Genomic DNA, 11,441 nt, shown 5'->3' with positions numbered 1-11,441 from the left:
CTTGAAACCTACAAGTTTTCACATGATTACAGACTACTTGACCTATATACTATATTGGGGGCGGCACGGTGGTGTAGTGGTTAGCTCTGTCGCCTCACAGCAAGAAGGTCCGGGTTCAAGCCCCGTGGCCGGCGAGGGCCTTTCTGTGCGGAGTTTGCATGCTCTCCCTGTGTCCGCGTGGGTTTCCTCCGGGTGCTCCGGTTTCCCCCACAGTCCAAAGACATGCAGGTTAGGTTAACTGGTGACTCTAAATTGAGCGTAGGTGTGAATGTGAGTGTGAATGGTTGTCTGTGTCTATGTGTCAGCCCTGTGATGACCTGGCGACTTGTCCAGGGTGTACCCCGCCTTTCGCCCGTAGTCAGCTGGGATAGGCTCCAGCTTGCCTGCGACCCTGTAGAACAGGATAAAGCGGCGAGAGATAATGAGATGAGATTTGTCACATGCACACTTCAAGCACAGTGAAATTCATCCTCTGCATTAACCCATCTGAAGCAGTGAACACACGCACACGCACCCAGAGCAGTGGGCAGCCAAACTAGAGCAGTCAGGGGCGGGGCCATTGTCCCTGGGCCTTGGGCCCTCCCCCTAGCCGTACAGGGCCCCACCCTTTGACATTCAGGCCCTCCCAATAAATGTGCCTTACGTGATTTCATTGGAAATTCCTTGAAACCTACAAGTTTTCACATGATTACAGACTAGTTGACCTATATATATATATATATATATATATATATATATATATATATACTATATTGCCAAAAGTATTTGCTCACCCATCCAAATTAACTTGACTGGCCTGCACAGAGTCCTGACCTCAACCCGATAGAACCCCTTTGGGATGAATTAGAGTGGAGACTGAGAGCCAGGCCTTCTTGTCCAACATCAGTGTGTGACCTTACAAATGCGCTTCTGGAAGAATGGTCAAAAATTCCCATAAACACACTCCTAAACCTTGTGGACAGCCTTCCCAGAAGAGTTGAAGCTGTTCTAGCTGCAAAGGGTGGACCGATGTCATATTGAACCCTATGGATTAGGAATGGGATGTCACTTAAGCTCATATGTGAGTCAAGGCAGGTGAGCAAATACTTTTGGCAATATAGTGTATATATCTCATCTTATCTCATTATCTCTAGCCGCTTTATCCTGTCCTACAGGGTCGCAGGCAAGCTGGAGCCTATCCCAGCTGACTACGGTACGGGCGAAAGGCGGGGTACACCCTGGACAAGTCGCCAGGTCATCACAGGGCTGACACATAGACACAGACAACCATTCACACTCACATTCACACCTACGGTCAATTTAGAGTCACCAGTTAACCTAACCTGCATGTCTTTGGACTGTGGGGGAAACCGGAGCACCCGGAGGAAACCCACGCGGACACGGGGAGAACATGCAAACTCCGCACAGAAAGGCCCTCGCCGGCCATGGGGCTTGAACCCGGACCTTTTTGCTGTGAGGTGACAGCGCTAACCACTACACCACCGTGCTGATGTATAAAATTTTTGCTACACATTCTTATCATGGTTTAAAAAAAACCCCTGTGAAATCAGGATAGTTGAGGCTTTTCTTGGATTCGAGATAACATCTGCTTCTGAACTGGACGGCCGAATTATTAGCTGCATTGAAGGGAATGGCTTAGATCTCTCCAGATGCCGTGGACAGGGTTATGACGGTGCAGCGAACATGAGCGGAATTTATTCTGGTGTTCAAGCGAGAATAGCGGAGCGGGAGCCCCTTGCTTTGTACGTGCACTGTGCGGCTCATTGTCTGAATTTGGTACTGTCAAAACTATCCCAGAGATTAGACAGCTTTATGATGTGGTTGCCAACAGTGTTAAGAGATGGCATTACTTGGCGACTTATTGAGCCCAGAGAGCAGGGACATAACCTTGAAACGCCTCTGCCCAACCTGCTGGTCCTCCCGCTACGATGCGCTTGTTGCGTTCAAGTACAGATATGGAGATGTCATTAAAGCTCTCCACAAGCTCTCACTTACAAGCGAGAAAACGAAATGAACGAGATGAGGCAGATGCACTTACTACATTTCAGTTCATATTTTTAATCAGCCTTCAGACAAAGATTTTGGAGTGCACTAATGCCATCTCAAGGTTACTACAGGAGAAGACCACTGATCTCCTCAGAGCATCTGCATTATTGCAGAATGCTGTACGAACTCTACAGGAGTACAGGGAGCAGTTTGATGAGGCAAAGGCTTCCACTCTGGCATTGGCTGTGAAATGGGGCAGTCAAACGCAATTTGTAGCCACCAGGTTGAAAAAAGTGAAGCGTCACTTTGATCACCTTAGCGAAGACAGTCGGTTTTCTGATGCAGAACATCATTTTCGGGTGAATGTGTTCTATGCATGCCTTGATGTAATCATTCAGCAGCTGTCACAAAGGTTTGTCAATTTAAATCAGACTGCTCATTTGTTTGAGGCTATTCATTAGGGTGCATCATAAAATGAAAAGTTCCTCCGATCATGATGCATTTTTGTTTTTATGTTCCTTTTGGTAAGAAAACACACTGGGTGAAATATTTTGACAAAATTCAAAAGTTTAATGGTGGCACCAGGAGCTCAAAGTTATGGAAAAAGCTGCTATTTTATGACTTTTACAACCCCTGGCAAAAAGTATGAAATCACAAGTCTTGGATGAGCACTCATTCAGACGTTTTATTCTGTAGAACAAACTGAGATCACAAACATGATACAATAATAAAGTCATTCCAAAGTGCACCTTCTTGGCCTTCAGAAACACTAAAATAAACGAAGAAAATACATTGTGATATTCAGCAAATGTTACTTTTATAGACCAAGCACAGGGGAAAAAAATATGGAATCACTCAATTCTGAGGAAAAAATATGGAATCACTCAATTTTCAGGTAGAAAATAAGGACTCGCCCAGTCAATTTCCTTTCCCTAAATTGACACCTGCCTCAGATTAGATCTGCTCGTTAGTCTGCAGTTAGAAACAGTGCAGTTATCACACCTTGGAGGGCTGTTGGACCAAGTGGATTGGCAAGAATCATGGCTCCAACAAGAGAGATGTCTCTTGAAACAAAAGAGAGGATTGTCAAACTTCTTAAAGAAGGTAACTCTTCACGCATGGCTGCCAAAGATGTGGGCTGTTCACAGTCAGCTGTATCTAAGGTCCTGTCCACACGGCAATGGATTCAGGTGACTCCGATACAATTGCTTATCGTTTAGGCCTGGCGTCCACACGGCACCGGCGTTTTGGGTGCCCAAAACGCAATCTTTTTGAGAACGGGTTCCAGAGTGGAAAGATCTGGCAACGTTGCCGTTGTGAAGTTGTCTGGATGAGTAGAACGGATTTGTTTACGATGACGTCACAACCACATGACTGTGAGTGCTTCACGCCGGGTAGAAGTGTAACGAATATCACCAGGAAAAAGCCTTACAGAGCACTAGTGAGAGTGAAACACGAGCTTGGATATTATTATTATTATTATTATTATTATTATGTTCAGTGTTAGTTCACAGTAGTAATGCAAGAAGCAGAATAGTGACAGTAATAGTGAAGCAAAAACATGCAATTGTACAAACACTGCAGCTCTACAGCAAAATATTCATTTATGAAATGGTCTGATTCTTAACACCAGTAGTGCCAATGATCTTCTCATTGCGATGCGAGTTGTCAACAAATCCTATAACTTGGTTCATGAAACGCGCTTACAAAATATTTTCACTGTGAATATTTATTGTGTAATGGTGCAAAGTGAGAGAGAGAGAGAGAATAGCCCTTAGGGCAGAGTCAATCCCGCCAGCAAAAATAGGGGAAAAAAAGGAGCGATCTCACCTCTTCAGATGTGGGTTTAAGTCCTACAATACATTCCTCAAAAAGGGTGTAGAAGAAATTAATCCATCAATGTGTAGCATTCAATTTATTCCGGACCATTAAAGACGCCGCCTTCTGCGTAGAATCATACGTCATCCTCGCCGCCATATTGGATAGGTCAAAGCGGAGAATAAAGATTCATGTGCTGCGTTTAACTGTACCAACAGGTTTACCGTCCAAACGAGATCATATGGGATTACCTTTCACAGGTGAGAAACAACAAATTAATCCATCAACGTGTAGCATTCAATTTATTCCGGACCATTAAAGACGCCGCTTTCCGCGTAGAATCATACGTCATCCTCACCGCCATTTTGGATAGGTCAAAGTGGAGAATAAAGATTAGCTGCGTTTAACTGTACCAACAGGTTTGCCGTCCAAACGAGATCACATGGGATTACCTTTCACAGGTGAGACTGGAAAAATACTTTTCATTGTATTTGGTCATTATAATGTAATTTTACAAACAGATTTTCCTGACTGGCGGCACGGTGGTGTAGTGGTTAGCGCTGTCGCCTCACAGCAAGAAGGTCCTGGGTTCGAGCCCCGGGGCCGGCGAGGGCCTTTCTGTGCGGAGTTTGCATGTTCTCCCCGTGTCCGCGTGGGTTTCCTCCGGGTGCTCCGGTTTCCCCCACAGTCCAAAGACATGCAGGTTAGGTTAACTGGTGACTCTAAATTGACCGTAGGTGTGAATGTGAGTGTGAATGGTTGTCTGTGTCTATGTGTCAGCCCTGTGATGACCTGGCGACTTGTCCAGGGTGTACCCCGCCTTTCGCCCGTAGTCAGCTGGGATAGGCTCCAGCTTGCCTGCGACCCTGTAGAAGGATAAAGCGGCTAGAGATAATGAGATGAGATGAGATGAGATTTTCCTGACTTTGTGGCTAATATGAAGTCTCGCGCATAATAGTTTATGCGCATGCGTCCTTACTACTTCTATTGTTCTGGTGTCTCCGAAGGGACCGTCTTACAGCGCCCCTAGAGGTGTGGCATGTGTATTGCATCGTTTTCAGCAAGCGTTGCGTTGCCATATGGACCTGATATTTTACTGATTGTTGCCCATTTGGACGCGATATATTTTTAAATAACATCTCATTGCCGTTGTCGTGTGGATGTAGCCTAAGATATGGACCAAGTACAAACAGCATGGGAAGGTTTTTAAAGCCAAGTGTACTGGTGGTAGACCAAGGAAGACATCAAAGTGTCAAGACAAAAAACTTAAGGCCATATGTCTTGAAAACCGAAAAAGTACAACAAAACAAATGAAGCATAAATGGGAGGAAGCTGGAGTCAGTGTACAAGTATGTGACCGAACCGTGAGAAATCGCCTAAAGGAAATGGGATTTTCATCTAGGAAAGCTAAAAGAAAACCATCATTGACACCTAAACAGAAAAGAACAAGACTACAATGGGCTAAGGAGAAGCAATCATGGACTGTGGATGACTGGATGAAAGTTATCTTCAGTGATGAATCACGAATCTGCATTGGACAAGGTGATGATGCTGGAACTTTTGTTTGGTGCCGTTCCAGTGAGATTTATGAAGAGGACTGCCTGAAGAAAACATCCAAATTTCCACAATCCTTGATGATATGGGGCTGCATGTCAGGCAAAGGCACTGGGGAGATGGCTGTGGTTACTTCTTCAATAAATGCACAGGTTTACATTGACATTTTGGACAGTTTTCTTATCCCTTCAATTGAAAAGATGTTTGGGGACGATGAAATAATTTTCCAAGATGACAATGCATCGTGCCATAGAGCAAAACCTGTGAAAGCATTCCTTGGTGAAAGACACATCCAGTCAATGTCATGGCCTACAAATAGTCCAGATCTCAACCCAATAGAAAACTTGTGGTGGAAATTGAAAAAAATGGTCCACGACAAGGCTCCGGCCTGCAAAGCTGATCTGGCAACTGCAATCAAAGAGAGTTGGCACCAGATTGATGAAGAATACTGCTTGTCACTCATCAAGTCCATGCCTAAGAGACTGCAAGCCGTTATAAAAGCCAGAGGTGGTGCAACTAAGTACTAGTGATGTGTTTTGAATGTTCTTTTGTTTGTCTGTTTTTCATGATGACGGTAGGGCGCATGTGTACACAGCGACCGGCGGCAGTGGGAAGCAAGTTTGTTTGTTTGTTTGTCAAAGTTTCTTTTAACAAGGCCATTTTCGATAGTTTTTTGTTTGAATGTGTATGTAAATCTGCTTATGTAAATTTGTTTAGAATCGGGCCGGCGTTATGGATCTGACTCCGATTCTTTTACTGACGGCGTTTGTGATTGTATTGCATCTGGGGCTGTTGGCAGCATCTAAACCCAGTAGGATTCAATACTCAAGAGACTATTTGCTCAAAGTTGAAAAATCTGTGATCAGTGGACCTCCTGCAGACCTGGTCTTTCCGGTCCTGAAGGAAATTGGGGATTATGAGAAAGGGGATCATTTCAGATCTCCAAAAAGGAAATTGAGGAAGCGAGGCAGGAGAGGCGGGGTTCGAGAGCGCATGAGACGGCAACACCTGTCCCGCATACTGCTGCCCTCAATTATCCTGTCCAACGCTCGTTCTCTTCGTAATAAAACAGAGGAACTCCAGGCTCTCGTTCGCCACCAACATTCATTCAGAGACGCCTGCATCCTAGCTTTCTCTGAGACTTGGCTCGGAGATAGGGACGCTGACGTGGAGTTGGCTATAGATGGGTTCGGAGTTCCGTTTCGCTCCGACAGGTTGTTTGTGACCACTGGGAAATCATGCGGTGGCGGGGTATGTGCGTACATAAATGACCGCTGGTGCAAAAATGTTCTAGTGAGAGAGAGACTCTGCACGAAGGATGTGGAGTTGCTCTCTTTGTCTATGCGCCCAATGTACCTGCCTCGAGAATTCCCTCAGATCTTTGTTACGGTCGCCTATGTTCACCCAAAGGCTAATGAAAAAAATGCCTTAGAGCTCATCTCACAGTGCGTGCATAATTTGCAGTCAATATCTCCTGATGCCCCGAATTTTGTGCTCGGAGATTTTAATCATTGCTTATTGGACAAATCCTTAAGGAATTTTTATCAGTATGTTTCTTGCCCCACTAGAAAGGACAAGATTTTGGATAAGTGTTATGGTTCCATTAAAAACGCATATAAATCAATTCCATTACCCCCCCCTTGGTTTAGCGGACCACAACTGTGTGTATCTGGTGCCATCATATAAGACATGTTTGCAGAGGGGCAAGGTGACAACCAGAAACATCAAAGTGTGGTCGGAAGAGGCCACGTTGACTCTCCAGAGCTGTCTAGATAGCACAGTCTGGGAGGAGTTCATTGAATCCTCTTCCGACATCAACGAACTCACTGATGTAGTCGGTTCATGGTTAACTTATTGCGAGGACATTATTATTCCTGTAAAGACTGTTAAATCATACTCAAATAGTAAACCCTGGGTAAATAGTCATCTTAAAGTTCTGATAAACAAAAAGAAGCAGGCTTTTAAACAGGGTAATTCTATGGAGCTTGTGTCTGTTCAAAGGGAAATCAAACGGGAAATAAGGAAAGCTAAATTATCCTATAAGCGAAAACTAGAAAATAAGTTTAGCAATAACAATATGGGTTAAGCATGGGACTGTATTAGGACTATGGTTGGCCTAAATGATAATGCCAAGAAAAGTATCTCATTAGATAGGTTTACCTCTGATACTGTTCTGGCAGAAGAGTTAAACAAATTTTATTCTAGATTCGATGTACATGATTTTAGGAATGATATATTGGAGTTAAGAGATAGAATGCAATATTCTATACACACCCCTTTTTTCTTTGATGTTCAGTCTGTTGTTAACACCTTTAAATATTGCAAAAGGAGAACAAGTCCCGGCCCAGATAATATTAGCAGTCAATTATTGTCTAGTTGTGCTGCACAGTTAGGCCCTATTTTTTATTATATTTTTAATTTATCTCTGTCTCAACAGAAGGTGCCTGATGTGTGGAAAATGTCTACAATAGTTCCAGCTGCTAAATCTAAACATCCCAAATGTCTAAATGATTTTAGGCCCATAGCATTGACTTCATTAGTTATGAAGTCATTTGAAAAATTGATTAAAGCTGAATTGTTGAAACGTACAGAACACCTTCTTGATCCACTGCAGTTTGCATATAGGACCAAGAGGGGGGTTGAGGACGCCACCATAACTCTGTTGAATTATATCTATAGACACCTTGAGACTCCTAACAACCATGTTAGATTGTTGTTTGTTGATTTTTCATCTGCCTTCAACACTATTCAGCCTCATTTATTGATACAGCGATTGATGAATAACTTTGGTCTACAAGGCAGTATTGTGGGTTGGATTTTGGATTTTCTAACATGTAGAACTCAAAGAGTCAGAGTGAATGGTAAATTGTCTGAAATATCTGTAACATCTACGGGATCACCCCAAGGGTGTGTTCTTTCTCCTTTGTTATACATATTATACACAAATGATTGTCGTAGTAACTTCGAAAATCGTCATATATTGAAGTTTGCAGACGACACAGTCATAGTTAGCCTGTTAAATAGTACTGAATCCTTGCACGGTCCTGTGGTTGATTATTTTCTAAACTGGTGTAAGGATTCATTTTTAGTTTTGAATGTTCTAAAGACAAAGGATATGTGTATAGATTTTAGGCGTGTGCAGCCCACTTCAGATGCTATAGTGATAGAAGGTCAGGAAGTTGGTCTTGTTGAATCTTATAAATACTTAGGTATGTGTCTTGATAATAAGCTGACTTTTCAGAATAATACTGACTTAATCTATAAGAAGAGTCAACAGCGTCTGTATTGTCTTAGAAAATTAGCTAAATTTCAAGTGGATCCTGCACTGTTGAGTATGTTTTATCGTTCTTTTATAGAGTCTGTGATTACGTTTTCTTTTATTTGCTGGTTCCAATCCTTGAAGGTGAAAGAGAGAAGCCTATTGAATAAGGTTGTCAGTATTAGTAGTAAAGTAATTGGGTCTGCACAAGAAACCTTACAAGATCTTTACAACAAACAGCTTCTTAGGAAAGCAAATGCTATCTTGTCTGACTACTCACACCCTCTACATGAACAGTTTCAATTTCTACCATCTGGTACATTACTTAGATTTCCCTTGGTCAAAACAAACAGATTTAAACATTCCTTTGTTCCTGCTGCCATTTCTCTTCTTAATTCTAAGAGGAACAGATAGCTCTCTTTCATTATTCATGATATGGCCTATTTATGTATTTATGTATTTATTTATGTGTCTTTTGTGCTTTTATAGTATGTTTGGTGCTCCCCACTGTTGTGAAACGAATTGCCCCACTGGGGGACAAATAAAGGTTGATTGATTGATTGATTGATTGATTGATTGATTGATTGATGATTCCATATTTTTTTCCTCAGAATTGAGTGATTCCATATTTTTTCCCTGTGCTTGGTCTATAAAAGTAACATTTACTGACTTCCACAATGCTTTTTCTTCGTTTATTTTAGTGTTTCTGAAGGCCAAGAAGGTGCACTTTGGAATGACTTTATTATTGTATCATGTTTGTGATCTCAGTTTGTTCTACAGAATAAAACGTGTGAATGAGTGCTCATTCAAGACTGGTGATTCCATACTTTTTGCCAGGGGTTGTATGACAAAATTTCGATCACTTTTCATGAAACATTATGGCACCTTATAGAGTATACCAAATATCTTAGATACACATTTTTAGTACATATTCTAAATATATTATCAAGCACAGTTTGAGTTTTAGCTGTTCATTGAATCATTGTTCAACTACTTTTAAACAGTACAAATGTATTATGAATCACATTAATGCTTCTCAATCCCTTGCAAAGGTTCTTAACATGATCTCTGGGGCACAAGAAATCAATAAATGGAGTCCAACATTGTGATTCAAACCTTACGCGAAAACATAAAATAAGCGTTTTTTGGCAAAAAAAAAAAAGAACCTCATGGTGCCACCATTAGACTTTTGAATATGGTCAAAAATTTTACAGGATGTCTTTATTGGTGAAAAGGAACACCCAAACAAAAATGCATCAGATTTTATGAAAGTGAGGGCAACTGATGCACCCTGCTATTCATCCAAATACGCTCCAGCATGCCAAGGACGAGGAGCTATATACGAAGTGGCCCGTCGACTGTGTGATCACTATAGTCAGGATATTGACTCCAGCTTTCCTGGTCATTTAGGGCTTGTTTCAAGGAGCAGATAGCGAGAGACACATCTGTGCTTAGCCTGGCCAGGTTGCTGGTAGTAGATCATCCAGCAGTAACTTCTACATTTAGTGAGGTGTGCATGGCCTTCTTGCTTTTTCTCACTCTCCCCGTCTCAGTTGCAACAGCAGAACGCTCTTTCTCCAAATTAAAATTGATAAATTATCTCAGGAGCACAATGGGTCAAGAGAGACTCTGTGGATTGGCCATTTTATCAATTGAGAATGAGCGAGCAAGAGCGCTTAACATCCCTCAAATAGTCGACGAATGCCTTTTTAATGACGAACGCAGGTTTCCGTGTCGGCTTTGTAGTTGAAGATGTGCTTACACAATGAGGGTGTATCATTCATGAGTGCTAGATTTTTTTTTTTTTTGTTTAGTGTTTATTTGGAACATAATAAAAAATGAATGGAAAATACAGGCTATGTAGGCCTATAAAAAATAAAATAATAATCATAATAATAAAAACTTTGAGCAAGTTCTGTTCTAATATAGCCGGATTATATGCCGCAGACCTTCTGTTTGTTTGCAATTTCGCTATGGCTAGGTCCAAAGGCTACGTTCTTAAAAACTGCTTTTTGTTAGATATAGCCTGAGTAGGCCTATATGCCGCAAGCCTTCTAATTTGTTTGTTTGCAGTTTTGCCGTGGGGGGGGGCCCTGATTGGTGTTTTGCCCCGGGGCCTTGTGTGCAGTTGTTCCGCCACTGGGTTCGGTACCTTGCTCAAGGGCACCTCAGCCCAAGGCCGCCCCACGTTAACCTAATTGCATGTCTTTGGACTGTGGGAAAAACCGGAGCACCCGGAGGAAACCCATGCAGACACGGGGAGAACATGCAAACTCCACACAGAAAGGCCCTTGCCGGCTGCTGGGTTCGAACCCAGAACCTTCTTGCTGTGACGCGACCATGCTAACCACTACACCACTAAATAAATGCACTAATCAGTGTGATTTTTTTTTTTAAATATCTCACTAGGTAAAGCATGTGAACTATTCTCACTATGTCCCAGAGATGCTGATAAGTCCATTCATCCATTATCCGTAACCACTTATCCTGTTCAGGGCCACAGGCAAGCTGGAGTCTATCCCAGCTGACTATGGGCGAGAGGCAGGGTACACTCTGAACAAGTCACCAGGTCATCACAGGGCTGACACATGCCCCTTTTCCACCAAAGCAGTTCCAGGGCTGGTTCGGGGCCAGTGCTTAGTTTGGAACCGGGTTTTCTGTTTCCACTGACAAAGAACTGGCTCTGGGGCCAGAAAAACCGGTTCCAGGCTAGCACCAACTCTCTGCTGGGCCAGAGGAAAGAACTGCTTACGTCAGTGGGGGGGCGGAGTTGTTAAGACCAACAACAATAGCAAGATCGTGAAAGTTCACCATTTTTAAGCGG

This window comes from Neoarius graeffei, chromosome 18, assembly GCF_027579695.1.
Source record: "Neoarius graeffei isolate fNeoGra1 chromosome 18, fNeoGra1.pri, whole genome shotgun sequence".
Lineage (NCBI taxonomy): Eukaryota > Metazoa > Chordata > Actinopteri > Siluriformes > Ariidae > Neoarius > Neoarius graeffei.
This window is presented reverse-complemented; position numbering follows the sequence as displayed.